The sequence below is a fragment of the Pinus tabuliformis genome, chromosome 4_1 (genome assembly GCF_031772625.1).
Source record: "Pinus tabuliformis cultivar Carrire ecotype Pingquan chromosome 4_1, CPIR1, whole genome shotgun sequence".
NCBI classification, from domain to species: domain Eukaryota; kingdom Viridiplantae; phylum Streptophyta; class Pinopsida; order Pinales; family Pinaceae; genus Pinus; species Pinus tabuliformis.
The window spans coordinates 719,754,538-719,769,144 of NC_142303.1; the positions used below are offsets into that span (position 1 = coordinate 719,754,538).

General features: G+C 35.7%; 1 pseudogene; it reads right to left on the reverse strand.

Annotated features, from left to right (window-relative positions):
- The window catches only part of LOC149178151 (protein CLMP1 pseudogene), a 39,540-nt pseudogene extending 28,438 nt beyond the window's left edge, over nucleotides 1-11,102 (reverse strand).
- Nucleotides 11,103-14,607: the final 3,505 nt, after the last annotated feature.

Here is a 14,607-nt window from a genome sequence, read left to right on the forward strand (position 1 = left end):
GTTCAAGTTTCTTTCTTGTATGGGGAAAAATGGCTTTGACATTGTTGATGTGCAGGTATATGTTGTATAAACTCTTTTTAGTCTACTTTATTTTATATTCTAGTGTTCATTGTCTTTCATGTCTTACACTCTACATTGTATCTTCTTTTGTTTTCAGAAAAAGAACTCAGTATTGATGCTAAGAAGAAGGAATCGAAGAAAGAGGAGAGAAATAACACTCGAGCAACAAATACAAAAAGAGAGAGAAGAGAATTGGTCGAGTGATACCCTTAGAGCCAATATCCCGCATAAGACATACACATAGAAACTAATGGTCAAGTATTCACAGTTGAATTCACCTACAATGCCTTGGCAACACAATGATAATGTTTTGAAGTGATGAACATCATTTCATGTGTAAATTGTAGTCCAACCAATATTAAGTTGGAAACTCATATTGTAATAATTTAACATTTCATATAATATAATTTGTGGTTGAAATTATTTATAGTTGCACTTGATATTATTTAGTATTGTAATTAACATATGCAACTTTGCATTTTCATATTAGATGAACATGCACATTGTATGACATTTTTAAAATTTAGTCACAAAATCATACTAATTAATTTATGTTGATTAATAATGAACACATAAAATCAATCTAAAACTACTAAATTAGTAGTTTATATTGATTAATGATGAATACAAATAAAATGAATATATGACTAAATTAGTCATTTATAATGATTATTAATGAAAGTAAATAAAATGAATATAAAATAATAAATTAGTCGTTTATATAATAAATATGAAACTACCAAAAAATATAAATTACTATAGATTTTTGATTACAAAGAATGACTAAATTTTGCATATATATGACTATTAGTAGCTAATTTATAGTATCTTATAACACAACCAAAATTAAGTCATATTTCTTTGGTCATTAGTTGGTTTCAAACGATGACTAAAATTTTCATATATATGACTATTAGTAGCTAATTTACAGTATCTTATAACAAAACCAACATTTTGGTCATATTTCTTTGGTCATTAATTGGTTTTCTCGGGTGCACATAGTAATATATCTTGTTGTATATTTGGTCATTAATTGTGGACATTAGTGACTAAATCAATGACTAAATTAATGACCAAATTTATGACTAGGTATACTAGTATACAATAAAATTTAGACAACCAATTAATGACTAAGTTAAAAATGACTAAAAGTTGGTTGCGTTATAAGATATTGTAAATTAGCTACTACTGATCCCCGACTGAAAAATGGTCATTTATATGCAAATTTTAGTCATTTTTGTATTAATTAATTAGCCATTTTGTACTAGTGATCCCACATTTCCAAGACTCATATGTCTGACTGGAACACTATGCATCCTTTGAATGTTTTCCTCTCGTCCTTCTATATAGAGGTTTTTCTTTTGTATGCTAGTATTTTATCTCATAATTTCTAGCTATGAAATCATTGCCCATCTCCTCTTTAAGTCTTCAGTTCAGGCTCTTGTGCCCATTTCATGTACACGAATATTTCAATTGACTCACAATGGTTACGAGATTCACCTAATCCATTTCATTACCTTTTTCTCTACAATGCCAACACCATATTTTTATGAGTTCTACTCCCATTATACTAGGGAAATCACTAGTAGAAAATGAGCAATTAGTGACTAGGTGACTAAAAAAGTTAGTCACCAGAGTTTTTCCAAGTGAAATACTAAAAAAATGAGCAATCTTAAGTGACCGAACTAAAAACGACTAACATAAATCACTAATTTAGTCATGGGTTAAAATATGTGACTAGCTAATAAGTAATACAACTAAAAATGGCTAACTTGAATGGCTAATTTAGTCTAAGAACAGAAATACAACTACCTAACAAGTACTTCAATAATATGAATCAATTTTTTTATGTTAGTCATCTTAATTGTGTCAAGCAATCCAAACTTACAAGTGATAGGGGATTGAAAGGTTGTTAAAGATTGGTTGAAAGGTTATTCTTCCTTAAACACTTCTTCATCCTCACATGGTGTATAAATGAGCCAACTTTTCATTATTTATCTCTAATAATTTGGAATTTTAAAAATATATTTTTTAATAAAAAAATTACTATATGTATTTTTAAAAATCTATTCATTGAATCTAATTGGATCTAGTTCCAATTTGAAATTAATTTGAAGGGAATTTTTAACTTTTAAGACTATAATATCAAATAAAAGATACTTTAATTTCATATTAACCGACCTAGATCCATCTTATCCCCGGATCTATCAAGTGTTGAGGGGGGTCCAATCTCTCGAGGTGCAAACATTTTTTTCTAGTGTAAAACTTGAGGAAATGTTTGCACCTCGAGAGATTAGATCTCTCTCGGCACTTGATAGTATAGGGTTAATATGGATCTAGTTTGGTTATATAATACTATATAATATCTATATTTGTGTTTGTGTCTCTTTGTTATTCCCTCTTTCTATCTCCCCCCCAAACATATACACACTCTCTCTCCCTCTCTTCCCCTTCTCTGTCTAACTCTCTCTTCCCCTTCTCTTCCTCTCTATCTACATCCTTCTCTTTATTCTCTCCTTCTCTATTCTTTCTCTCACTCTCTCTCCATGAATCCCTTTTCACACCCTCTCTCTCTCAACCTTTCTCCCTCTATGTTTTTCTTGTTCCCTCTCTTTCCTAACCCGTCCAATTCCATCTCTCTCTCCTCATCTATATCTTCCATCCTCTCTATCCCTTATCTCCCACCTCCCTCTATCTCTCCCTCAAAAACACTCTCCATATCTCTCTCTCTTCCTTCCAACTCTATCAATATCTACCCCCCGCCCTGTCCTTCTCCATATCTATGTCTCCATCTCTCTCCTTTCCCATTATTTCCCTATCTATATCCTCTCCTCTTCTTTCCCTTACCTCCTCTCCTCTCCCCTTCACTCTCTCTCCATTTCTCCCTTCTCACTCCTCTCCATCTCCACCTCTATCTCTCTATGTCCTTTTTCTTTCCTCCCTCTCTCCGCCACTCCAACTCCATTCTCTCTCTCTCTCTCTCTCTCTCTCTCTCCTCTCTTTTCTTTCCTCTCACTCCCTATCTCCCACCCCCTCTCTCCCCCCCCCCCCCCCCCCCCCCCCCCCCCCCCCCCCCTCTCTCTCTCTCTCTCTCTCTCTCTCTCCCCTGCAACTTTTTCACTATCTCCCCCAACTCTCTCTTAAATTTGATCACATTATATTGTGTTTAAGAAATTATCTAAATTAAAAAAACTTAGTTGGTTGTAAAACATTAAACCTATATTTTGGATCAATCATGTCAAAGAAAATAAAATAATGAAAAACTTTAAAAAGTCATGCACCATATTTAATCTATTACAATTAGTCAATTTGCTTGCTCTCATCCCTTGGATCCTTAGTATATATATATATATATATATATAAAGGACCCGCATAGATCCATCTTAGCTTAATTTTATCAAAACCTTAATTTAATTTCTATGGAATATTTTTAATAGTCGTGAGGATGTGAGGATGGACTGTTTAGATATATCTCAAATTGTAACATTTTCACTTTTAGATTCAATTAAAAATATGTTGTAAAAGTAAATTAAAATAAAATATTTTACTATGAAATAAGTTATGGTTTTTTGGCATGCGGTGTTGATAAGCCATGGTATTGTAACAAATCCTATTTACAAATTAATATCCATGGTAAAGTTAGGGTGAATATCCATGGTTAACAATTTTGTCATATTGTTATAAAATATTTTGATTGTGAAATAATTTATGTTTTTTTGGGCATGTGGTATTGATAATCCATGGTATTGACCCATGGTATTGTAACAAATGTTATTTTTTACAAGTTAATAATATCTACCATAATGTGGGGGTGAATATCCACAGTTAATAATCTTCTCATATTGTTATAAAATATTTTGGTTGTGAAATAAGTTATGGTTTTTGGACTTGTAGTATTGATAAATCATGGTATTGGCCCATGGTATTGTAAGAAAGCCTATTCACAAGTTAATAACAAAATCAAAATATAACAAATTGAATTTTGTTATTTTTATTAATTTAACTTTTTATTATTAATTGAGGTCATATTTAAATATTTAAGCTCATCCCAATATCATTTTTAACTTATTCTTCTTCTAATTATTATTAAAAATAAATCATTTAACCCAATTTCAATTTATTTATTTTATTTTATATTATAAATATTTCTTTTATTTTTTCCATTATAAATATTTATTTTCTTTTTAATTTCCAGTTTAGCATTGGGTTCAAATAAAATATTCATCGATTACAACATCACATTGTATATCTGTGTGTGCTATAATAAGGAAAACCATCAACATGATCATTGGATTTCATCGGATTCAAACCCAGATCACGATTAGATGGAGGAAGGGCAAGGTCTTTCGGCATGGAGATTTTGGTAATTTTTACATGGGTATGAATTTGGACTCTTAAGAGTTCTTCCTTTTTACTAAAAATGATTTTTGTTCTTATGGGTAAACAATTTCAAGGGTTTATATGATCAAAGCAAATATTTTTATCTAGAGTTGAAGGTTTAATGCTTATGATAATGCAGATCTTGATTGCGGCCAACAATTCATCAAAAGACAATGCACAACTAAGCATTTTTCATGTCCTTATTTTACAAAGGGTTTAATGATTATGATAATGTAGATATTGATTGTGGCCAACAGTTCATCAAAGGACAATGGACAAGTAAGAATTTTGCATATCCTTATTGTACATATCAGTTCGCTCCTCCCTAACTTTTCTATGGTCAGAATGCTTGAAATTTTATTTTTTCTTTTCACTTTTTTTTAGTGTTTGATTGTTTGTGTAATGGACTCTACCATGCCCAAATTCATAGGGCTCGAGTGATGCAAGAAAATTTTCTGGTAGGATGAAAATGCTAGACATTCCTCAAAGTTTGTTACATGAAATTAAAATTTCTTGTAATCATAAACATAAAATATTTTATGTTTCATCCTTAGATTTTGATCTCAATGCCTACAGTTTTAAACCATGTTACTATATTTTAAGTAGACTACACTTAGATCAATTAAACCTTACAACTCTCCAAAGCTTAGGTTAATTTCATTTAAAAAGAATGAACTCGAATGACTTTTGCAGTTTAGATTCAATGCTTACAGGCAATGATTAAACATGGAAGAACCCAAATGGTATGGTAACTTTTACCCACCCATCAATTTCCAAGACCTTTCCTCTTATTTTGAACGTAAATAGAGATAGTAGAAGAAGAAGAGCCTGGATGAGGTGGACCTTGACCTGCTTGATACTTTTCAAAAGTTGGGCATGCCCTTGACTAGAAGAAGAGATTGACCAAAGTTGTTGTAGATGTTGTTTTTGACAGTGTTTTCATTGCTACCATGCATAGGTAGACTCTATAGGAAGTTGATATTATCTTTTGTTTGTTATAAGAGGTAATTCGAGATTACCATTATGTAGTTAGGAAGTAGCTTGGCAGGGTTGTCCTCTTGCTGATAACTAATATGTTGCATTGTATTTCTTTTTAGTGATAGTTTCTTCTATTAAATACCCAAGCACACTTTGTAACCCATGGAAATATCCACTTATTTTAGGATGAATAAGATGGAGACCATGCAGTTTGATAGGACTCTTATTGTTGTAGATGAGAGGGGTTCTGTGACATATATTGAAGGATGCACTGCACCATTTTATGACACCAATCATCTCCATGCCATAGTAGTGGATCTCTATTGCATAAAGGGATCAACGATAAAGTATTCCATTGTAAATAATTGGTATGTTGAGGATGAGGAATGCAGATGTAGGATTTATAATTTTATTACGAAAAGAGGTACGCGTGATGGAGAAAAATCCTACAGATAAATCATATCATTATATTTCTATGAAATCTCGGAATGTGTTCAATACATAAATATGCATGTACTCTTCAATTTATCTATGTTGTCATAAAATCAAAAATGAAGTTGTCACTGCAAATAATTGGGATCTACCATGTAAGTTTACTTTTCTACATGGAATTCTTAATTTGTTAGATCCCAACTTGTTAGGGTTGAATTTATTTTTGTTGTAATCAGATTAAGAATAAAGTTGTCATTTTAATCACTGAAATATACCATGTAAAATTTAATGACTACATGAAATTGTTTATTTGTTAAAGCCCAACTTATTAGGATTATGAAGAGTCCTCTTTCATGACAATATTTATGAATTCTCTATTCTTGCTCAAAGAATTACATATTACAGAAAGGTGGAAAATAAATGAGATGAAACTGAATGGTTTATGTTTTAAAATGTGTGGAGGGAGTATAAAATCATTTTCAGTTGTGTTCAAATATTTTGGAGCACCCACTAAAGTGCTTCAATTTCCTCCTAGTTAATTCCATTTATACTGTCCTAATTCTTCTAGAAGTCCTTCTCCAAAGTGATCTCTTAATTTTCTTCGAGGGAAATTGATTACTTGATTAGAACCCATAGATTACAATTTGATTAGGAGTAAGGGATGAGAAAGCTTCATATTCTTCAATATATTCTGCAAGTTAAAAGCATATTGAATGATTGGCTTTCTGTTTAATTGATACGACAATCACCCGACAATTTGTTAGGATTTTGAGACCTTTTTCAATGAATTTTTCTTCTTCTGAAAGTTATGTTCTAAAGAAATTAAAGAAAAGGTGAAAATAATGCAATGGAAGGATTTTCTATTTTAGTGCCTAAGAATTCCTTGCTAATATGAAGGGCTTGGTATTTTCTTGACTCAGGATTAGTTTCATTTGACTTCCTAGAATTTCTTTTAATTTCATTTTTGTTGTCTTTATATTGAGATCCTTGAAGTTGGTGATCTACTCTGTGTGTAATAGGAAGTATTAAATACTAAACATTCTCAAAGGTGATATTGATGGATGATCAACGTTAAATGACCCTATTGGACACTTTAGTATTACATGATCATGTAAAGAAATTACTAATCAATATTAAAGGGAAGATTATTAACATGCAATGTTTCTGGAATTGTCATATTACTGCATTTTGGCCCCCAATAATATATTTGAGGCTACGTTTTGGTTGTTACTTGTGGAGCTTCCCTTTGGCTCAGAAAAACATCGAGGATAAATGTCCACTGCATTGGCATTGGACATCATCAAAGAGGAATTCACCAAAATCAGTAGAGGACATGGGAGAAATTGGTACAATGAGCAGATAATACTAGAGAAACACCGAGGCACCATAATTTCTTGTGTATTTAGATTCACTCGAAATTAACTAGTCACAAAAAGTACCTTTTTTTTTTTCTGAATATTTTCATGTATACATAAATACTAAAAATGCAATTTCAGACTAATTATTAAAACTAATAATTATCTGATAGTCATAATTTATAATTAAATAGTACAATATGATTATCACTATCGGACAAAACTATAGGGTCCGACTGTGAGGGGCATTGTGACAATATATGTACACTTCTCATTGATAAGAGAGATAGTCTTTCGGATTAATCACATCACAAGGATTGGGTTAACGTTTTGAACCAACTAATGTGGTTAATCCTCAAGACAAGGTGAGAAATCGATCGATCTGAGAAAACAAATAGCAAGGATGCATCACTACATAGTGTTAGCCGTTCATAACTAGTTGTTAGTGAAATAAAATTATTTAGTTAGAAACTAGTCATTATGTAAAAATAAATTACTTATTATCAAAAGAGTCGCAAATCTATTAATTAAATAATAATAATATAAGCAGGGGCTGGCCTAGTCAATTAAATAGTCAATATAATAGGTGATTATAATAATATTAGGTAAAATATTTGTTTTTTGTTGGTAGAAATATAATATATTTATCCAATTAAATAACACAAATCTTATAAATTCATATGATAATGTCATATGACTATTATAAATTTATCTAATAATAATAGTTTGAAAATAATTAATTTTAGAATTTTATATAATAATATGTTACTAGATATCGACCCATTTCCCTGTGCAACGTAATCTACAAGATTGTCTCCAAAATCATCGCTTCCAGACTCAAATCGTTGCTCCCACTTCTCATATCGCGTGAGCAATCTGGATATGTGGAAGGCAGGCAGATTACGGATGGCATCATCCTTACTCATGAAATCATCCACTCCCTGAAGAATACCAAAAAGTTAGGTATGCTCCTTAAAATAGATCTTTCAAAAGCATTTGATAGCTTAAGCTGGCTGTATATTCAAAAAACTCTAATTGCTTTTGGTTTCGCTCACCCCTGGGTAAGATGGGTCATGAGTCTCATTTCTTCCTCCTTCTTCTCTGTTCTGATCAATGGTATTCCATCCTCCCCTTTCCATCCCTCCTGAGGAATTAGACAGGGAGACCCTCTCTCCCCCTTCCTCTTCGTTATTATGGCAGAAGGTCTTGGCCGCAACATTAAAATAGCCCAACAAACCCAACATCTAAAAGGATTGTCCTTTCATAACACCCTGCTTTTACCCACCAGTAGTTTGTGGATGACAACATGATTTTTGGTCATTCTTCAGTCCAAGAAGCTCGTCAATTCAATTCATTACTGTCGGATTTTTTGGAAGCCTCTGGTCCAAGAATAAATAAAGCCAAATCCCAAATTTTCTTTCTTCATACCCCTGTTATTACCCAAGCTTCCATAGGCTGCATTCTTGGATTATCCATTGCTATCCTCCCTTCCAAATATCTAGGAGCACCCATGATTGACTCGGCCTTGAAGCACTCATCTTGGAGAATTCTTTTAGAAAAGCTGGAGGTTTGCCTTGCCTCCTGGACTCACAGGACCCTCAATATGGCAAGTTGTCTTGTCTTAATTAAGTTTGTCCTCCAATCAATGTCGTTGTACCTCTTCTCGATCATGGCTACTCCCAAATGGGTTCTCAAAGAAATCAAACATATCCAACAATCCTTCTTGTGGGGCAATTCAGGTCAACTCCGTAAATGGGCTTTAGTCAAATGGGACATAGTGTGCCGTCCAATATGTGCAGGTGGAACTGGATTGCGAGATCCATATCATAGCAATGAGGTCATGGGCGCTCGCATCTGGTGGAAATGGATCACTGCGTCATTTACCCCATGGGAAACCCTCTAGACAGTAAAATATGCCAGTAATCTCCCTACAGAAGAACTAATACGAATTTCAGAAGTCAGCTCGGGCTCTCTAATATGGAATGCAGCCAAGAAACACAGAATCCTAATTCAGCAGCATAGTTTCTGGGAGGTTAAGGATGGTAATACAGCTCGGTTCTGGGAAGATTCATGGTAGCAACAACCCAAGTTGAAGGACCTAATCTTACCTCTTCAATTTCCGGAGCAGGATATGTAGACTTATGACAAATTCAAGCTCTTCTGGAACCCTTCTACAACACAGGGAAACAGGCAATGGCTTAGTGCGGATCACATATGAAGACATGGAACAGAACAAGCTCAACAGATTCTTGATACAGAATTAATGAAGAGGAAAATACAACATTCAAATGAAAGGGATATTCTTAGATGGGGCTATGAAGAAAAAGGCACCTTCATTACTCTGGAGGCTTATAACATCATTATCAAAGATCATATTGTCAAATATTCTCTCCAGAACAAAGTCTGGGACCCAAATATATGGCCGAAAGTCTCAACCTTTTTATGGATCTTATGTCAAAACAAAATAATCACATGGGACAACCTTAGGAAGAGAAACTATCATTGGCCCTCCCTGTGTCCTAACTGCAAGCAAGAAGAGGAATCCACTAAGCATCTTATGCAATCTTGTCAGCTAGCATGCAAGCTCTGGGAAAAAGTCAGCTTTCGATGCCAAAAGGAAGGATAGGTCCAAGGAGACATCATAGCCACTATTCGCAATTGGGATCGGAATCAATTTAAAAGAAAGATTTTAAACTTCTTATGGAAGCTCATTCCGGGCTTTCTCATGTGGACGATATGGAAAGAGAGAAACTAGAGAATCTTCAAGGATCTCTCCTTGCCCCTGAAAACTCTATGGAACATGTTTTGTCAAAATATCAAGGAAACCTTACTTCTCCACACCTGGCATGAGGAGGAATTTCCTTCCCTCCCTGAGGAACATAATATATTGGAAAATTGGAACCTTCAGTGGAATCAAGAATTGATAATCAAAGGAAAAACTCCAATAAAGAGCAGGACTCCTGAAAAGTGGCTCCCACCTCCCATTCATATGTTCCTACTAAACTTTGATGGAGCTTCGAAAGGAAATCCAGGTAAAGTAGGATTTGGAGGAATTTTCAGAGATCATAAGGGAGCTCCCCTTCTAACCTTCTTAGGTTCAAAAGGATGGGACACAAATAACTCGACCGAACTTGAAGGACTATGGCAGGGACTCATTCTAGCTCAAAAAAATGGCTATTTTCCACTTATTATAGAAGGCAACTCTTAGATCCTCATAAATATGGTCAACAAAATTATGCAAGGAACACCTTCAAGAAAAGTGAGCAACAACTGGAGAATGGCGAATAGGCTTGAACTTATTGAAATCTGGCTCTCTTCTCACAGAGTGATCATTCTCAAGCACATATGTCAGGAAGGAAATAAAGTGGCTGATTTATTGGCTAATATAGGAGTGGAAAGTGGGATGGATCTACATTAAGGTTCACTCTCTATGTTAGCCTTGAAAGACCAATCAATGGAATACTAGAATCTTGTAAAGAATGAAATGAAATAGGGAGGCAAATCACACTCGAGTGCAGGTGACTTTCCAGAAAATTAATGGTGAGGTGATGGATTGACGGTGCTCGGCCCAGCCAGATGGTGGCCAACACACCATCCCAGGTTCAATTATGGCACTTGTAGACTCACTTCAGGCATGAGCAGGCCAGCTTGCAGGAAATCTTTAATGCTCACTGTAGCCAAGAAATGAAGGATGTTCGATTTAACATGGCGCCCATTAACCCATCTGTTTGCCCTCCATCCTTCAGCATTTTCCCGCACCAAGCAGGAATCCCCTGCAACAGAACTGTGATTGGAAAATGTTGTTGGCTTCTCTGCTATATTACCTTTGGCAATGGGTTCTGTTATTCCCATTCCAAGCACTACCATTTGAACCCTATCCAGGAGCCCTCTGCGCATTCTCTATTTTCCTTATAGACCCCCAATTCTGCTAACCTTCTCTCCCGCCGTAGCGCGATGGTTTGTCACCACTTGCGAAGTCGCAGAGGAGGTGACCGAGGTGGTAGCGCTCGCTCTCAGGTTGCGCATAGTGATGCTCCACCGCCACCACTTGTTTCTCCACCCTCTTCTCAGGCCAGATCTCCCCCTCCTAGTCTACCCTGTAGACAATATCCTTACTTTGCCTTCCATTCGAATCATTTCAGGTTCTAGAGAAACCTGAACCGGCCCATTATTTTGGCTAATGTCACTATCATCTTCAATGAAGAAGAAGAATAGTATAGTGCTCCTCAGGACATTCACAGAATGGAAGTTCATCTGGGCTCTGAGCAACTCCCGTTGGATGAAGGTAAGGCATCCAGGTGTGGCGGTCAGAATGTTGAAGGTGATATCGCAGGCGACACTCGTCACTTAGGTGGTAGCGCTCATGGAGTCATAGTTTCGATGGCTTTTGTTGGCAGCTTGAGCGGCATTCCTTAGGTGATGGAAACTCCAGGTGGCAGTGCTCATGGTGCCCAACTCCGATGGCCATTGCTAGCAGCTCGAGCGGCATTCCTCGGGCGATGGATCTTCCAAGTGGTAGGGTGGATAGCGACATGGTGAAGGAAGGTGAAATTTGGTATGGGAACACGTGTCCAATTGTAAAGGAGGCTCCTGACCAGGACATCCCACTGTAATGCCATGTGGCCTCCCAAGTGCCACCTCAAAGTTTTGTTGCTGATTGGTCAGGTCCTGTTGTCTGTGGTTTTGTTTCTCGTTCTCTGGTTAGGCAATTCTGTCTTGTTTCTTAACTGTTTCAGATGGTGACATCTCAAGACTTCATTCCGGTTTTTTCGTCATTCTCCCGGTCTTTGGCATGGTTTTTTGTAAGTTTAAACAGGTTTCCCCAAATATGGGGCAGTTATGATTCCCAGAAGGAACTTAGTTGTTCTCGGCTGAGGCTGCAGCCTCATTGTAATTTTATTTTTCCTTCCTTTTAATAGAATTAGCTTTTACAGAGAAAAATAATAATAATATGTTACTAGAGAACTAACATATTTGCTAAGTTAAATAATTAAAATCTTATAATATCTTATAACTATTATAAGTTTATGTGATAGTAGTCTGAGAATAATTAATTATAGAATCTTATATAATAATATAATACTAATATTATGAATCTATATAAAAATTTAAATGAAATCAATAATCAATTTTATTATTATAATACTATGACTGGAACAAATAATATAATTTTTATTTATATGAATAATAGGTTGATTTTTTTTTATTGCTTTAGATAAATATATGTTAAACATTAACAAACATTCAAAAAGGACTACAAGCAGGGATAGCCATTAAATAAAATGAGGAAGATAACGAAAGCCAAGAAGGATAAGGGGGAGGTGAGGGAGGCAAAGTTAAGAGGTGAGAGCTAGAATCCAGCTTTTACTTAGCTTCCAGCCATCATCCCTATTCAAGTTATTTGTATGCCTCTAAATCTCAATCGCTTCCTTGAGTTTCCTATGGTGGAAATGACAAATTTTAGCAATGAATTTAGATTCTTCAATGCAAACATGGTGCTTAATTTCAAGGTACTAAAGCACTTTCCTACCTCACCCCACAAAATATCTGCTAAACTGAGCTCGTTCCCCGGACCCAAAACTGCCTTTCACATTTGATCCTGCAAACCAACATAAAACTCAATCAAACTCCTATGAACATATACCTAGCATAAAATTAGTCTTTACATCAGTCATCTCAAGCTTCATTTGCTATATTTTCCTGAGATTGACAAGGAGAGAGCCCTCTCCTGACCTGGTAGGGCTAGCTACAAAGTTAAGTGTGGTTTGATGTTACCCTAGACCTACCTTTCTTAGCCTGAGGTAGATTTAGGCTATAATAGGATGGTTGATGATCAGTTACTAGATGAACAATTATTTTCCATTTCAGTTCTCTCTCCATGGTTTGCCAAAATAGAAAACTATTTGGTATCTACGCAGTTCCCACCGAATTTGTCCTCCAAAGAGAAAAGTAAGATTGTGAGGAAGAGCACCCCATTCACTTGGTTTGGGGGTAACCTCTTCAAACTAGGCTTGGATCAAATTCTAAGAAGATGTGTCAGGGAGGAAGAAGTCTTTGACATCCTTCTAACCTGTCATGATGGGCCTTGTGGGGGTCACTTTTCAGTAAAGAGGACAACATTCGAGGTGTTGCAAGTTGGTTATTATTTGTTAAAATTGGCAACCAGGGAAAAACTTCATGTGGGTCATATTATTCATGGCTAATAATATTTTTATTAGATTCCTCTCGTCGAGAGGTGTAGGATTGATATAAATATCATCCAATTCCGATAAGTATTCATGGAGATATGAATTTATTTTTTATTATGGAATTATTATCAAGCCGACCTACAACTCATGTAGGCTCAGAAGCCCAACAGTCACATCTATTCACCCACCAACGTTGTGTATAAATATAAGAGGACTTTTCCTCATTTAGACTCACTCATCTCATCACATCTCCCTCTCTCTATTGCGCAGATATGAGTCTCTTCTCTACTGCGCTGAAATGGGTCTCTCTCTCTCACACATGTGAAGCTGGAAGCTGTTGAATTTGAAGCTGCAACTGCAGAAGTAAATATTGACTTGCGTGGCCTAGAATATCTCCTCTTTGGAACTGCGCTATAGGTTCATCTGAACCTCCTTTGAAAGGCGCAACTTTTGGTGGTGGAATGAAGTCAATCCGACGAACGGTTTGCAAGATATCGACTGCCCTAGTTTGAAGCCGGAAACTGCTGAAACTGAAGCTGCAACTGCAGAAGTAAAGATTGACTTGCGTGGCCTAGAAGATCTCCTCATCTGAACTGCATTGTAGGTTCATCTGAACCTCCTCTGGAAGCCGAAACTTTTGGTGGTGGAATGAAGTCAATCCGACTGTCGGTTTGTGAGATATGGTTTTCCCTAGTTTGATAATGAAGCCGCTAATGCTGATGCTACTAATCTAGGGTTTGCTACTGCTGATATGAATCAGATTTATTGTACCATTTCTCTCTGCTGAATTATTGAAGATAAAAGAAGATTTGATCAAAGGGTTTCCCCACACATTGTGGGGTTTGTCCCTGGCTAGCCGCCACATCTTGTGTCTCTTGTCTTGGCTTGTTTTCTGTCGATCGTTTAATGTTCTATCTGCACTTTACTTTATGTACATGTGATTGCTAATCGGTGGAATATAATAAGAAAAAGAAGTAAACTGTTATAAGCATAGAACATACCATAACTTGACATGGTATCAGAGTTGAGGTGAAGACAAAGCCCGAGCAAGAGCAAGAGCAATCATTGAAGAGAAGATTGGCAAGGCTATTCTAAAAGAACTATGGGGTCCTCAACAATCTTTCCTGCCGAAGACAAGCTCCGTGAGAAAGCTGACTATCACGGATGGAAGATGTCTATCGATCTAACCCTTGAAGATTAAGGAGTGTTGGACC